The sequence below is a fragment of the Notothenia coriiceps genome, unplaced genomic scaffold (assembly GCF_000735185.1).
Source record: "Notothenia coriiceps isolate Sejong01 unplaced genomic scaffold, NC01 NC01_scaffold00026424, whole genome shotgun sequence".
Classification (NCBI taxonomy): domain Eukaryota; kingdom Metazoa; phylum Chordata; class Actinopteri; order Perciformes; family Nototheniidae; genus Notothenia; species Notothenia coriiceps.
This window is the reverse complement of record NW_011359125.1, coordinates 2,756,111-2,771,210: the sequence shown is the minus strand read 5'-3', so window position 1 is coordinate 2,771,210 and position 15,100 is coordinate 2,756,111. Positions and strand designations below refer to the sequence as shown.

At 39.6% G+C, this 15,100-nt stretch overlaps 1 pseudogene; it reads right to left on the bottom strand.

Moving 5' to 3' along the window:
* Window positions 1–381: 381 nt before the first annotated feature.
* The window catches only part of LOC104957156 (collagen alpha-1(XI) chain-like), a 16,714-nt pseudogene continuing 1,995 nt past the window's right edge, over window positions 382–15,100 (bottom strand).

The following is a 15,100-nucleotide window of genomic DNA, read 5'->3' as shown; positions in this document are numbered from 1 at the left end:
ACGTTAACAATAATGTCTCTCACAGGATGAAAGAGCGTAAACTGCACAAACTCTAGGTGTGTGATAAGTTGTAGTCGGTACCCGGGTGTTTAAGAGAAATCTCTTCCGCTCCATCTCGGCGTGTCAGTAGCGGTCGTCGTATTCGCTTCGTACTCGTACTCGTTCACCTGTTCATATTCCGTTGTGTTGTCGTAGTCTTCGGTACTCCACGATCGTCCGCGAAAGCGTCCACAGTAGGACAGATGAATGAGGGTCAGAAAAAGACAAGAGGAAATGATAGAGACTAGAAAACGTTTTGTGCTCAAGCCTCACCTCGTAACTCGGTGCATTAGGACCGCTGTCGCCGTGGGAAACAGAGCGTCCTCATACAGGTCGCTGTAGTCAAACTCCTCAAACTCTCCGCACATGTTTCTTAGGCTTCCTCTCACCTGAAGGCCATTGAAAGGTCAAGAGCAGAGACGGTGCATAATGGGTAAGCATGTGTTAGGTGTTGTTTACATACCATTGCAAATATTTGATGGATTAATATAACTGATTAAAATGGAAATGTCAGTGCTTGATAGATGTACTTTAATTAGCTTCGAACACTTTCCTCCTGAAGAGCAGATGCCATATTGTTCATGTATTTAGTAAATGGTATTTACTCTTATGCAATGTCACTTCAGTTTATTTATTATTTGTAACATTTTAATTAATAGATTATTCTTACCATGTATTTATTTCTAACTATTTAATGTTTTTTTTAATTCAGTTCTTCTTTTTTCGGTATGAATAAATGTCATGTTGGGTTTCAAACTAAGATAAATACAATTATATTTAATAAATAATTAAAATAACAATATATGTTTATTATTTAAAATCGTTATCCTTTCTTCAATAAAAACATATATTAAAATTATATTTAACTTAAAGAAAATGTTTAAACTGTTATTGTGTATGATGTAACTTATGTAAATGTGAGTTTGAGGACACAGAGTAGCTTATTAAGTTATCAGATTCATGGAAGTAGTACCCATCAGCTGGAGTGTACATTCAAAATAAAACATGGCAAAGGCTGCACATGGTAAACTACGCTTAGTCCTTTTTACTTTAATTCGTCAGGATAGGACTGTTGAGCATACAGCTTTATCAGATGCCACGAGGCCACATGTGTCAAACTCAAAGGCCGGGGGCCAAATCAGGCCGTGGTGGATTTAATTTCGCCCGCAGGATAATTTCTATTACTATTTAGATCTGGCCGCCGGGTATATGCAGCGCACACCTTCCACTCAATCCTGAGGGTTCCTCAGCTCAGAGCCTGAGCCCAAACATTGATGACTTGCACCCGAGAATGAGATGGCCATAATTATCTGAATAGCATCACAGGAGGCAGCAAACTGATGTAACAATGTTTCTTCTGCACTTTGTTCTTGGACAACACGGCATGTTTGGTTTGGTTCTTTGAGGGAAATAGTTTTTTTTGAAGCTGTTGTTGCCTGGTGGAGAATGTAATCATAAGAAATTAGCTCCGGAAAAGCTGCAGATTTAGAGCCAAAGAAATGAATGCAACTTGATTATTTAAGGTTTAAATGTGTTTTTATAAGGGCAATCATTTAAGCTTTGTTAGTTCCAGGTTTAATACGTGCAATAAGTTCATTTTCAATAAGTTCATGCAATAAACATTGAACCAGTGCGGCCTCCATAGTACCCAGTTTTTTATTTTTGGCCCACTGTGTACTTGAGTTTGACACCCCTGATCTAGGAGGTTCTAAACTCCGATTTATTGGCCGTTAGCAAGTGCCTTTTCTGGTGGTGAAACAATAAAACCAACTGAACACAATAAAACCAGGAAATCCTGCAGTGTGTTGAGCTGTAGCCGATGATACGTCAAACAGCTGAAGAGGATTTAAAGGTTCCCACGAGTGTGGACACTGGCACAAAAGACCCTGGAAAGTCTACTGGACCACAAAGCCATGTTCATTACATAAAGATAAAAAGAGAAATAAACGAGGGTGAGGCTCGTTGGAGGCTAGTAGCTTTTTTAGGATTTGTAAGCTTTATTTTAAATGGTTATCGTACCGATAGCAAAGGGACATTAAACAGCTGGGCGTCAAACTTAAAACAAGAAGTAAGATATGTCTGTGTAAGAGAGGAAACACCACTGCGTTCAAATGAATTACTTTACCGTCAATCAATAAAACAAATTTCATATTCGTATTACTTTGAGATTTTTTCTCAGAGCAAAAGCTTAATCGTGCTCTATAATAAAGAAAATGTCTTGAAATGTATTCAGTCACAAACATATGGTGTTTGTTTGATGTTGTTACATCTGGCACATGCAATATAAACGTATAATGATACCTATATGGAGTTAAGCTGAATATCTGACTAAGCTATGCCAACAAATTGCTTCACAGCCTGAAGCAGGGGTGTCAAACTCAATTTTCATCGCGGCCCACATCAGCATTATGGTGACTCAAAGGGCGGTTTGTAACTTTAAGACTATAATAAAAGGTAATATATAGATATTTAATATAAACTTATATATTATTTACAATTATTTCCTCTGCATTGGATATATTATGGGATAGCTGGTTATAACTTCTAATTAACTACATCTGAAAGCAGAAGTCTAGGGCAAATAATTGGAAGTCTCTTCAGTGAGAATTCACAAGGAAATTTTGAAGCAAAAAAGGCAAATCTGAACAAATTCATATTTGAGATGCATGTGGGACATGTAGTTTCCATGGGCAATCGTGCTTCTGGTAAATGCGGCATGTAACCGTATAATAAACGTATTATATTCTTTCAGAAGCTCTTGTGGGGCCACATTAAATGAAAGTTCGCGGGCCGGATTTGTCCCCCGGTCATTGAGTGACACCCCGCCTACAGAGTGATCTTTTTAATTTATGTTCTAGTATTTCCTCGTGTGGGAACTATATGACAAAAAATACATGAAACCGTTGTTATTTTTGTCATATCTGCTTCGAAATGTCATAAATACTGTAATTGGGTTTCTCGTCTGAAAAATGAAACCCTTGAGGGCTCCTTTGCTTTCAAGGACAGCCATGATTTACACATGGCACACCTGAGATGCCTCACAGCGTCTGTTACGGTGAGGAATGGGCCGGGGTAGAGTTGAAGCCTTTAAAGGGGGTCGTGTTTCTCTTTTTTGGTTCATTAGGCTTACCTCCTCGGCCTCAGAGAGGATGCTGTTGTTAGGGCAGCGCAGCGTCGCAGTCTGGGATGTAATCCAGAAGTAAGTCTCTGCTGCTCGGGGGTCATCGACTATCGCAGCACTGCTGGATGTTCTTCCCTGCGTAACAAAAACATAAAACAAACAAAAAACTGAACAAATATGTGAATTTCTATAATAAAAAACAAACTCCTTTTTTATATTTTAAAACAAAAGCAGCAAATCTTCACATTGAAACACGTGATTGAACGGGAATTACTTTTTTCAATTAAAATAATCTAAGCAAATTGCTGCAGTTAATCTTCTTTAAAGTGTGTAAAGGTGGAATGGTTTCATATAAAAAGAGAATCATTATTTTTAAAGTTTCAAGTATAAAGTAAAAGTAGATAACATCAGTCAAATAAATGTTAGTGGAACTAATAGCACAACAACAAAACGTGTAGAAGTATAAAGATACAATAAACTGGATAAATACTCGGGTGCAGGCCAAAAGTACCTATAAATTTTTCATTTAAAGGGAACCTAATCATGCAAAATGCACTTTTTGATGTCTTTTCGTACATAAAGATGTGTCCCCGGTGTGTCAGGGGAACCTCCACGCAGCGTCAGAAAATAAAACCCTCTCTCTATTTCCCCGGTACCCAATCTCTAAAAACGGGCTACAACGGGAGCTGATCCCAGATTTGCCGGGTTTTCGAATATGACGTAATATCTTAAATGTGACCACGGGCCCTATCAGACACGTTGCTATCGAAACCAATGGGCCCGACTGTTTTTGGACGTTATAATGGTCGGATTTTACATTAGCATCGCTAACACTCACGAGCTAACCTGTACTGGAGAGCCATGTGTGTTGAAGATGCAGGAAATCAAAAGGAACTTCCCCCCAACCCCCCCCCCCCCCTTGTGTATAACCGGCAAGAGAGAAGCCATTTGAGGCTCCATACTGTTTCAGACATAATCCTTGATAATCCATGACATAGGCGTTCATCACGGCAGTATTTTAGTTTATTTATACAGTAGCTGCCGGGTCTCCGCATATAACTCAAGCCCCCTCCTTTTTATTTAAATCAACTTTTATCCCTTTTTTTTTACAGCTTTATACCCAAAATCAGCCTTTGAAACAGAAGTGAAATAGAGGGATATGAGGCATGGCTAGAATGGGGTGATCTGTTTGTATTTGAGCAAAAAACACTTCTATAGACATGTTTTATATTTTTATATATATCTGAGACCTATTACTGCCTAAAATAGCATGATAGGTCCACTTTAAGCTACAGTATGGTAAGCTTCCACTGTACATTTGTGCCAGATTTGCTCCAGTTTGTGACTGTTACAACCTCAGATCCAGTGCCTGGATACGGGTCCAGGTTCCTGCTGTGCGGACTGAGGCTAGAGAAAGGAGTTTTTCTTGGAATGACCTTCAATCACACGCCTCAAACTGATGGCACATGTCCCTATAGCCGGTTTTAAATTGAAGTTGTCTGAGGTCCTTATCACCAGCTGCTCTTGCAGTAATGAGTACCTTACTGTCCCAAATGTGCACAATGTAGTGACTGCTTTTCGTCTTTAAGTTTACTTAGTTGTGCTTTCTGTATTTTATATGTCTGTGTTATGTGTAAGAATGTGTAACGTTGCTGCCTTCTTGGCCAGGTCAGCATTGTAAATGAGATTTTGTCTCAATGTTTTCATCTGGTTAAATAAAGGTACTTTTTAAAGTAGTCGAGTATATTAACTAAGTTACTTCCACTACTGGATAGGAAACATCATTTGTTAAAGTGCATCCTTTATAGTGAAAAATAAACAAACTAAAATGACGTAAACATGAATCAAGTAATTATAAGTCCCTATGCAAACAAAAAGGGATACATTTTACTTTTCTACCTTGATAACGAGCCAGAAGGCTTTGTCAAGTAAACCTTGTGAGGATATATTTATATAATTCTTTTTATTAAGGGCAACATTCACCAAGTTTAACTTATTGTGATTGTATTTCTAACACGATCCACCATTTAATCCTTAATAGTGAAAGCATATCAGGATTGCAGAATTTGTAACCGCTCTTCATTGACCATTAATTAAATTGCTGACATGTCAAAAACATCTGTCTGCCGGGTCTTTATCTCCGACTGTATGTGTTCATTTGGTCAGATCAAAGCGACTTAACGGGCCGCTTTTATCATCGCTCTGCAGTTAATCTTCACCAGAGCTTCAGCCTCAAGTGGAGCCATAACAGAGAGGCAGCAGACGGTCTTTCAAATCCACACACATGTAAGAGAGTCCAGGCCAAACATGAGCTGAAGGTTTGTTCAGTTAAACAGATGGACCACCTAACATTGCACTCAAAACACAGGCCGAGGTTCACACTTGGGTCCTGACAAAATGCCCTCACACTGCTGAGGACACAATAAAAACAAAGCTCATAAAAGTCAGATAAGGTTTAACACAGCTAAAGATTTGGAGAGCCTTTTCCAGAGCGCATTGTGAATAATGTGCTGCATTTTGTGAGCTGTAGCAGGACTGCAGGATGAAGGACATTACATTACATCTCATTTAGAGTTACAATAAGTGCATTCAACCAAGAAGAAACAAACTCAAAAGCAAGAAACCTGCAGGTACCTGATGAACCAGGAGAAGAACACATAGTGTAGGGCATCTACAAGACAAATGATCTGCCATATATTTGACCTCTGCATACATTTACTCAATAATCTGCAGCATTATAAGGTCATGATTTGTAGCAGAGGTAAATATGCAGTACATCCTCACCGCCACTGGAGGGCAGTAAAGGAGACAAGCCTTATTCATTTGATGGACAAATTAAACAAGCCGCTACAAGCAGAGACGCTTACTTACCAAACAAAGAGAGCTTATTGTGTGTTATCATTCTTTGTATCTTTTGCCAAGTTTTTTTGTCAGTTTTTCCTAAAGTTTCCTAAAGTTTCAACCAAACAATGAAGACAGTATCACCTCCATTGTTTGCCCTCTATGTCTTCTTACATAAAACACATATACATATGCACACACCTCGAATACTTCCTCGTCCAGCAGGCGTGTGCCGAACACAGTGACCCCCTCGGTGCTGACGTGGGAGTCGTGACCTCTGAGCAGCTCCAGGGTGTCGAGTCTGACGCAGTCCAGGTACAGAGTCACTGACTCGCCCTCCACACTGTAGGCCACTCGGTGCCACCTGGAGAAGAAATTCAACGTATTTTCCATCTTTTTTAGCAGAGACTAAGATTCAAGGCTTTTATTGCCATGTGCACATAGCTACAGTGTAGACGTAACAATTCATATCTTAGGTGACAGGCTCCTCCAACAGTGCAACACAATACAACAGATAAAATAGTTAAAATAGTGAATACAAATAGAATAGAATAGTGCAAGGAGAGTCTATATGCAAGTAATTGGAATATGATATATTAGATCATATTGACAAGTTGCAAAACAGTTGAATGTTATGGATGTTCTTTCAAAAGTACAGGTGTTGAACAGTCTTATGGCCTGTGGGATGAAACTGTCCTGGAGTCTGGTGGATTCAGTCCTTCCTTCCTGCAGCGGTCAAACTATATAACCACCACGGCCCCTAGTAGACCCCCACATACCCCCACACACACACGCACACACGCACGCACACACACACACACACACACACACACACACACACACACACACACACACACACACACACACACACACACACAACAACAGTAGACTATAACAGCCCTTGCTGTTAAATACCAACCAACTATGTGCAATATGTGTAATATGTGCAATATATATATATGCCGTTAATAACTGTGCAATATATACCCGGCTGCTAAATCCTCAGAACTGTTACATATATTATACATATATTCATGTATATATGTAGTGTATGTGCTTGCATTTATGTATATAAATATATATGTGTGTGTGTGTGTGTTTAAGTAGATACATGTGTACATGTGTAGATATTGTCATTTCAAACAACCCCTGTGTATTTTTTCGTTTTCTTATTTTACTAGTTTTGTTCGGTATTTAATTTGTCATTTTCGGGTCTCTAAACATTTATGATTTGCAAAACTGCATTTTTAATATAATCCCAAATAAATAAAGAATTACAAAAACTGTCACAGGATGTGTATTTCGTAAATTGTGTAACTTTTTTTATTATAATTTGTTTATCTTTAATACTCCTGTATGCATGCTTCTTAGGTAACATTAAGCTTTGGCTCTTTTCTGCTGTTACAATGTAAATGTCCCCTCTGGGCAGAGACAGAACCGTGTGTTGCTGGGGTGACGGGGGTCTTTTGTAATCCTGTCTTGTGTTTGAAGTTTAAGTCAAAATCGAAGGCTAAAAGTGTGTGAATGGATGCATGCGTGTGTAGTTACCCACTTGCCATCAGCCAGGTTGATCTTTCTGAAGGTGGGGTAGAGCTCTGGGGGGGGCTGACCCTCATGGTTCTCATACAGGAAGACGGGAGAACGGCCGATCTCCAAACCCAGCTGCTGTGTGCCCTGAGAGACAAAAAGAAAGATGTTGTTTTTATGCAAAATTAAAAGAATGCTATCAACAACTTCCAGCTACTGTCCTTAGGTTCTTCATATTTGGAATATACTTGATATCTCATTGTAAAAGAGGTATTGCATTGACATAATATATTCAAATAAAATGTAATATTGTGTTTTAATTGTGAGTTTTTTCTGTGATTTAAATGCCATCAATTTGTCAGGGACTGCAGATGAGAATGAGCCTCGATGGCTAAATCGGGCACATTTACATGATGAAGTGCTCATGTTAATTAATGTGCATTGTCACTTCTTAAATAAATACAAAAACTATGTAAATGTACACCCCCAATCAAGATTCAGCGGATTTACACGTTTTTTGGCAAATCTTCAAGAACATTTTGCAGGACTTGCAAAACATATTTCCATTTAACGGACAACCTGTGATGCTGATCCAATCTTGCTGAGCGCATGGTTGGAAAGGATTGTCAGTCTAGCCTGTGTTAGTACGCTGGACACGATGAATTATCTCATTAAAGTAAATGGTGAATGGACTGCATTTATATAGCACTTTTGGAGTCTTTGCAAACCCTGAAAGCACTTTTACTTTTGCAAGTCAGCATTTACCCATTCACAAACATTCATACAGAGGCAGCCACACGAGAGGTTTATCCCAATGTCCCTCCTCGACTCCTCGACTCCTCGACTCCTCGACTCCTCCTCTCTCCTTGATCACTTGAGCCGGAAATCGATCAACACAAGCCACGATAAAGGGCATCCCAATTGCTCTAGGAGAGAGGAGGGAGGAAGCTACCAGAGGAGACAGGGAGGAGGAAACACGAGTGCTAAGACTTGAGGAAGAGAGGCAAGTGTTGTTGTTTTTTGTTGTTTTGTTTCTTTCCGTTAACTGTCAAGTGGGAAATACGTTTTTTTTTTTGTGTTTCTCTTAGTCTCCTAAGATACTGTTATGTTTGGCTGTGAAAAAAAAATATCATGAAGGGCAGACCATCTATTTGTATTTATTTTGTTTTTTTTAGAAAGGGGCAGGTCACATAACATTGTATTCTTCTCCCTGCTACTTTTCGCTCAATGGTGTTTTGGTAGAGTCAGGTTTTCTTGGCAATTATTGTACATTTGGTTTTGCGTACCATAAGCGGGACAAATAAAAATGAAATAAAATGAAAAGTGAGGGAAGAGAGGAGGCCAAATCATGTTTTGGGATGAACCTAAGGTGTCACCTGCGCCGGGGAGACTCACATATTCACACACAACATTGCCCAAGGACACTTAAACATGCTGACTGCAGGGGTCAGGGGTCAAACCGCCAACCCTCCGATTGGCGCCAAAACTCTCTAACTCCTCATCAACATGCAACAAAGAATGAAATACATCAACAGTTTGTGATGAACACATTGAAAACATGCCACGGTATCAAACATGATGTCGGCTTTAGGGAACGTTTGGCTTCAACGTCCTGGTGTGGCGTTTCATAGTGCGTACCTCCGAGTCGAACAGGGAGAGGAGAAAGACCTGAGAGCCTTTCACAGCTCTGACTGTTGTCATGACGGAGAAGTTCATCGGGAATGGAGAATCTGAAAGAGATGCACACGCATACATTAGGTCACGTTCTCTCATTGGTTAAATACATTCATATGTACCCAGGTATATTACCAGGGAAGAGTTGATTGGTGGGTGCGCTCAGTTGAATCCTGTCGATCTTATAGGAGAGGTCCGTCTCCCCTCCTCCCTGCCGGCTGGTGCAGAGCCCCGACTCCAGCGACACGCCCTCCATGTCGTCAGACAGCTCCAGCAACTTCAGGACATCAATGGGCTTTGCTGCGTAGAGAGACAGGAAACAGTAAGGATGAGAGGATAGGTGGTTTGGATCTGCTGTTTCTCAAGAGGGCGCTCACATGGCCAGGATATCAGATCAACATTTATTATAGCCCCAAATCACAAGAAATGCCTCAAAGGGCTGAACAAAGCAAACAAAAGCAAAGACAAAAACATAAAAATAGCATAGAAATTATAAAAACATTATACCTCAACATTATACTTCAACATTAGTATTGCCATGTGATAAAAGCATGTGACTGAAGTGATGGTGATGATGAGAAACTAGGTGATGGAAAATGGTTTATAGGGAAGACAGATGCGAACGGAAATAGCTTTGCGGATCTGAAATGGTAGACGATTCCAAAGGAGATGTGCATCTATGGGTTAACCACGACATTCCAGGTTTAAGCAACTGAAGTAAAGAAGAAAAATGTGTTGCCTTTGTTCCTCCAGAATAGCAAACAGTGACCTCCTCTGCTTCGATTGTTGAGAAACAGACAATAGACAAAGTCGAACTTAAGCTGCACCAGCTAAGACATTCATATCTGTGCCTGGTAACGTGTATTGTGACAACTAAACAATCCCACTTCATATTGTGACAGGGGGTTTGGTTAACGATGTCTTGCTATCCCACACCAGCTTTATAGCCAAAATCACAACATCAGGACCCTTTGTTTGGAAGGAAAAAACCCCAACAAACTCATCTTCAAACTTCAAACAAGAAATAAGATGCTGTAAAAGCCAATGAGTACAAATATGTTTCAGCGTCTTCTTTAAGATGGTGTTGAATTAAATACATTGGAGAGAAATCGGGAGGGAGTTTCATCATTTTGGCCAAAAACAAAGCTTTTTCAAAATGAAGAAACTCCCTCTTAAGAGAACTTTGGCATTTTAGACTCTGCAGACCATTTACATGCACTGAAACCTATTTAACACATTACAGGAAAGGCAAAACCCAAAAAAGCCAAATAGGGCCCGTTTAAAAGAATGTTGTTGCTAGAGTTTAAAAAGACAGTTGTTATTTGTAAATGAAGGGACTTTTTGAAAAATCTTCAGCCTTTGTTCAAGTTATTTATGTTGCATTTTATATTATTGCTAACTTAAAGCAGAAGTACTGTTGCTATGGTTACCTTTAGTTCAACACGCTTTGCTCATTGATTTAAAACAGCAGTGCTATTGTTGACTGTAAAAGTGTTTCTGTTATACTTGTTTCTAAAGATTCACCACTTAATGTTTTTTATTTAAACTAGTTTTAGACCCTTTTACCTAATCTGATTTAAACTCATCTCTCATTAACCTCTTTCCAACCAATCAGACAGCCATTTGAAGCTGACAAGCTCTAATTAAAGCACTGTGCACTTCCTACCCATCACCAAACAGCTGAATAAGTAACTGACAACTTCCTGTATGAGCGTGATGTTACCTCTGAGAAATGTGTGTGATTATGGCCTTATTATGAAGCGTTATCAGTCAGAGCATGTGCAGAAGCTTGGTGTAATCACATATGAACGCCTTTCTTGGCACCTGCAACAGTCTGCATCACACAACAAGACTAACACCAGAGGGCAATACATTAATACATGTGTTTTAACGATGATTCAGCCTAAGATCCCACACACACACACACACACACACACACACACACACACACACACACACACACACACACACACACACACACAACGTTGGCATTACATCTGAGTCTGAACGCCAGATGTATTTGTCGCACATTTTTTTGTTTTGTTTGTCTGCTTGTACATTTGTTGGTCTGATTTCTGCCAGCTGGTAATTCAATCTATTGTGTGCAGGGGCATCACAATGTTAACTGATACAGCTGCTTATTAAAACTTGCTAAAAAGTTTTTTTTTTATGTTTGTCGCTGAGAAAAGAGATCGGTTGCTTTCGGGGATTTGCGCTCTGATTGCTCACTGCAGTTCCAACACAAAACATATGCTGAGTGACCATGAAAATAGAAACACATGCACAATGTAATGCAATACAATAGTTCTACAGTGTAAAAGGTTTTTGTTGAGATTAATAATGGAGCTGTTTTAGATTTGATTTGATTTATAAGTACAGTTTGAAGCTACGTTTTGTGACAGTGATGTTTTTTTCTACCTGTTATTGAAAGGTCATCTCCATCACATGAATGGAGCAAAGACATTTTGAACCTTAGGATGTATTGAAATCCAATACGACATCACACACAACCACAAATATGACTGCAAATAGAGGGAAACGGCTAGACTGGATCTGGTGTTGAGGTTATAATTAGTTTTTTTGCTGAACCATTTATTTTCTGAACAGACATCTATGAGGTATATTTTGACTGTTGACAAAAAGGTGAAATAGCTAACTATTAAACGAAGGTGCAGCACAACATAACATTTCTATCAACGTTGACAGAAAGAAACAATATGAAATGAAAAGATCAGAGCTTCAGTGCAACTGTAATGCTGCCTCTGGGCTTTTGGTTTGTTAGCAAAATAGTTTTTCTTTGTGCTTCTCAGTTTTGACATTATGGGCAGGAATGATTCTCTGTGGTTCTGCTGCTTTTACCCTGGTCTGATTAACTTTCATATCTTTCTCGTTAAACTCTCAGCAAACTGACAAGCTGTCAAACTATTCCTTTAAAATCCTACCACCTATTTTATTCTCAATGTCAAACATCTAAAGCACATTTGTTGACTGACTACATGATTGTATTTGAAGCATATTACAACAAATATATATATATTTTCCTAAATTGTTAGAACGATAACCAGCTAACGTGCTTTACTCAAAGCTCATACACAGGTTAATGTGTAGCTGCTAGTGTTCAGACATGTTTGAGCCGCGGCTAGATTTAAGGTGACTCCTGACAGTCATCAGTTCTGTTTAAGAAGAGGGGTTTCAGTCGCACATACCAAGAACTGATCCGACATCTGAATGCAGCAGAGGACAAGACGAGACATGGAAACTCTTTGCCCTCACTCTAAAAGCACTTAAACACATCGGGTAATGTTCCTCAATGCTGGTAATGTACATGTAAGTATTTACAAGGCATATACTGTATACAAAAGGTGCACGCTAAATAAAGCATCCACATTGTGAGTGGGCATCTGAACATATACACATATTGTAGTGGGCTGCACATACACAGGGGGGTTCTGGTCTGTATCAGTTACTTCAGTTATCCCGAGGCTTTAAACTCTGGTGAGAGGGGCACAGAGATCAACATGCACACACACGCAGAGCATTTCAAACGTAGACCTCGAACACATGGCAGAGCAACAGTAGTGTGAACATAAAAATAGATAGATAGAAAGATGGATGTATTTTGGTGAGTACAATGAGATGTAACTGACTGGGATTATCCTTTTAAGTGCCGACTTTCATCCTCACATTAAGGGCTTTGAGGGTGTTTACATTCCTACTCATGTGTGTCACGATCTGTCTGTGTTGTGTTTTGTCTTGTCTTTTTCTGTCTTTGGTTTCCTGTTTTATTTTGTAAAGTGTTCACCCCCTGTCTTGCCTGTTGCTTTCTGTCTGTTTTCCCTCCCTGATTACCCGATTGTGTTCACCTGGTGCCCCTGTGTTTTCTCCTCCCTCCTCACCTGTCTCTTGTTGGTTTGATTAGTCCTGTGTGCTTTTAGGTTCTGTGTTTTCTGTTAGTCTTTGTGAGTTCCTTGTGTTTCTTGACAGTGTCACGGGGAAGAGTTCTGTTTTGTTCCCATTTTGACCTTGGAATAAAGGTGTTTTTTCTGTGAAATCTGTGTTTGGGTCCTGCCTGCTTCGCTCAACCCTGACAATGTGTTGAGTGTATTTTCATGTGAAGTTCCCGATTTGAGGCTACAGTATAGCATGAAAAACACCATTAGCAAGGAACCTATATACCTTTTATCCCTTATGATTGGGATATATGTGAAGGGTTACAATTCCAACACCTTTCATCTGGCGTTCAAATCGACATTCTCAAATTAAAGGCAATAACTTTTTTTGACTGTACTCTGAAAAGGGGGTACATTTTTCAAACTCTCCTAGAACGAATCCTGATACAGTTCCTTCATCTTAAGCCCTGGTTACACCTGGCCTTAATATTTCTCTCGTGTGATCCGATAACATCTAGACAGCTCTAAATATGTCAGTTCACACCTGCCATTCACAGGTGTATTCACAGCTGCCTCGAGTGGCCATCTGATCTCACTTTTCTGGTCCATTGAAGCGCAGCAATTTCTCTGTGCCTTGTCTTCCGCAAATTACAAGGAGGAATCTAAACAACAGAGACGTTGAGGAACAAGCCACGTTACCGGATCTGAGAACTGTCTGGAGTTGAGAAATTGAGGAATAAAAGGAGACCAATGAGAGCCTGATGACTTATTTCCTGCTCTGTGTTTCTCGGGGAAGCATTAGCGCTGTGTTAAGGACTGTAAACTTGTGATGTTTTTGCCCAAGAGGCATTTTAAAACAAAGTGTAAACAGGGGGCTGGATTTCACATTAGAAACCAGTGGATCAAATCTAAAACCTGTGCTGCACACTTTGTCAGTGTTGGGTGTTACAGTAATGTATTGTATTGTAATGTAACGCATTACTAATGAAATTTGGGTAATATAATACCCGTTACAACCCAAAATTAAATGGTGTTTTGTTTTTTAAGTATTCAATTACATCGCGAGACATTCCGACACCAGAGAAAAATTGTGCGCTTCACGTCGGGTTCCCTGATCAGTCTGTCGGGTGTTCTTCTCCCCATAATGACCGCCTCGCTGCACATTGTCCCGCTTATTACACGGCCATATACTAAACAAACAACCGAGCCCATTCCGGGTCCTGTTATTGTTTACTTCCTCTCTGCCTTCTTCTGGTGATTTATTTGACGTCTAGCGCTCCGTCTTTTAACCTCTTTTCCTTTCTCTTTCTTGATCCTCCTTAGCAACCTTCATTACAGTCCTTGACAGTGGTCTGTACTGTATTAACAACGTGTCACATGTTAAGAATTTACAATCAGAATCGAGTATTCAACCAAGCCGTGTAATACAAGTTGTTAGTAGCTTTAAGGGCCTACACAGTGGTTATGCTACCACATCGCCCTTCACTGGATGTATAATGAGCTGCACTAAACTACATTTTAGCATTTAAAATACCTAGCCATTATTTTGCGGTTATTTTAGTAAAGTAACTCAAAAGTAATATAAAAGTAGTGTAACTCATTACATTTAGAGACAGTAATATTGTAATGTAACTTATTACTTTAAAAAGACAGTAATATGTACTGTATGACATTTTGGAAGTAACTCGCCCAACACTCCACTTTGTTGAACGTATTGGGTTCATTCCAATGTAAGAGAAGTAACTGATAGCAGAAACACTGAATTCCAGTGTGACATTGACAAAACAAATGTTTTTAATGTATGAATGGACAATGCAAGATTTAAACCAAACAGATGTGTTACTGGCTGACTAAAGAAGTGAAGGACTGAAGTGTAAAGTGGATTTAAACATACAGGTGGAGCAGAGAAGCAGACACACACACACAAACAACACACACACACACACACACACACACACACACACACACACACACACACACACACACACACACACACACACACACACAC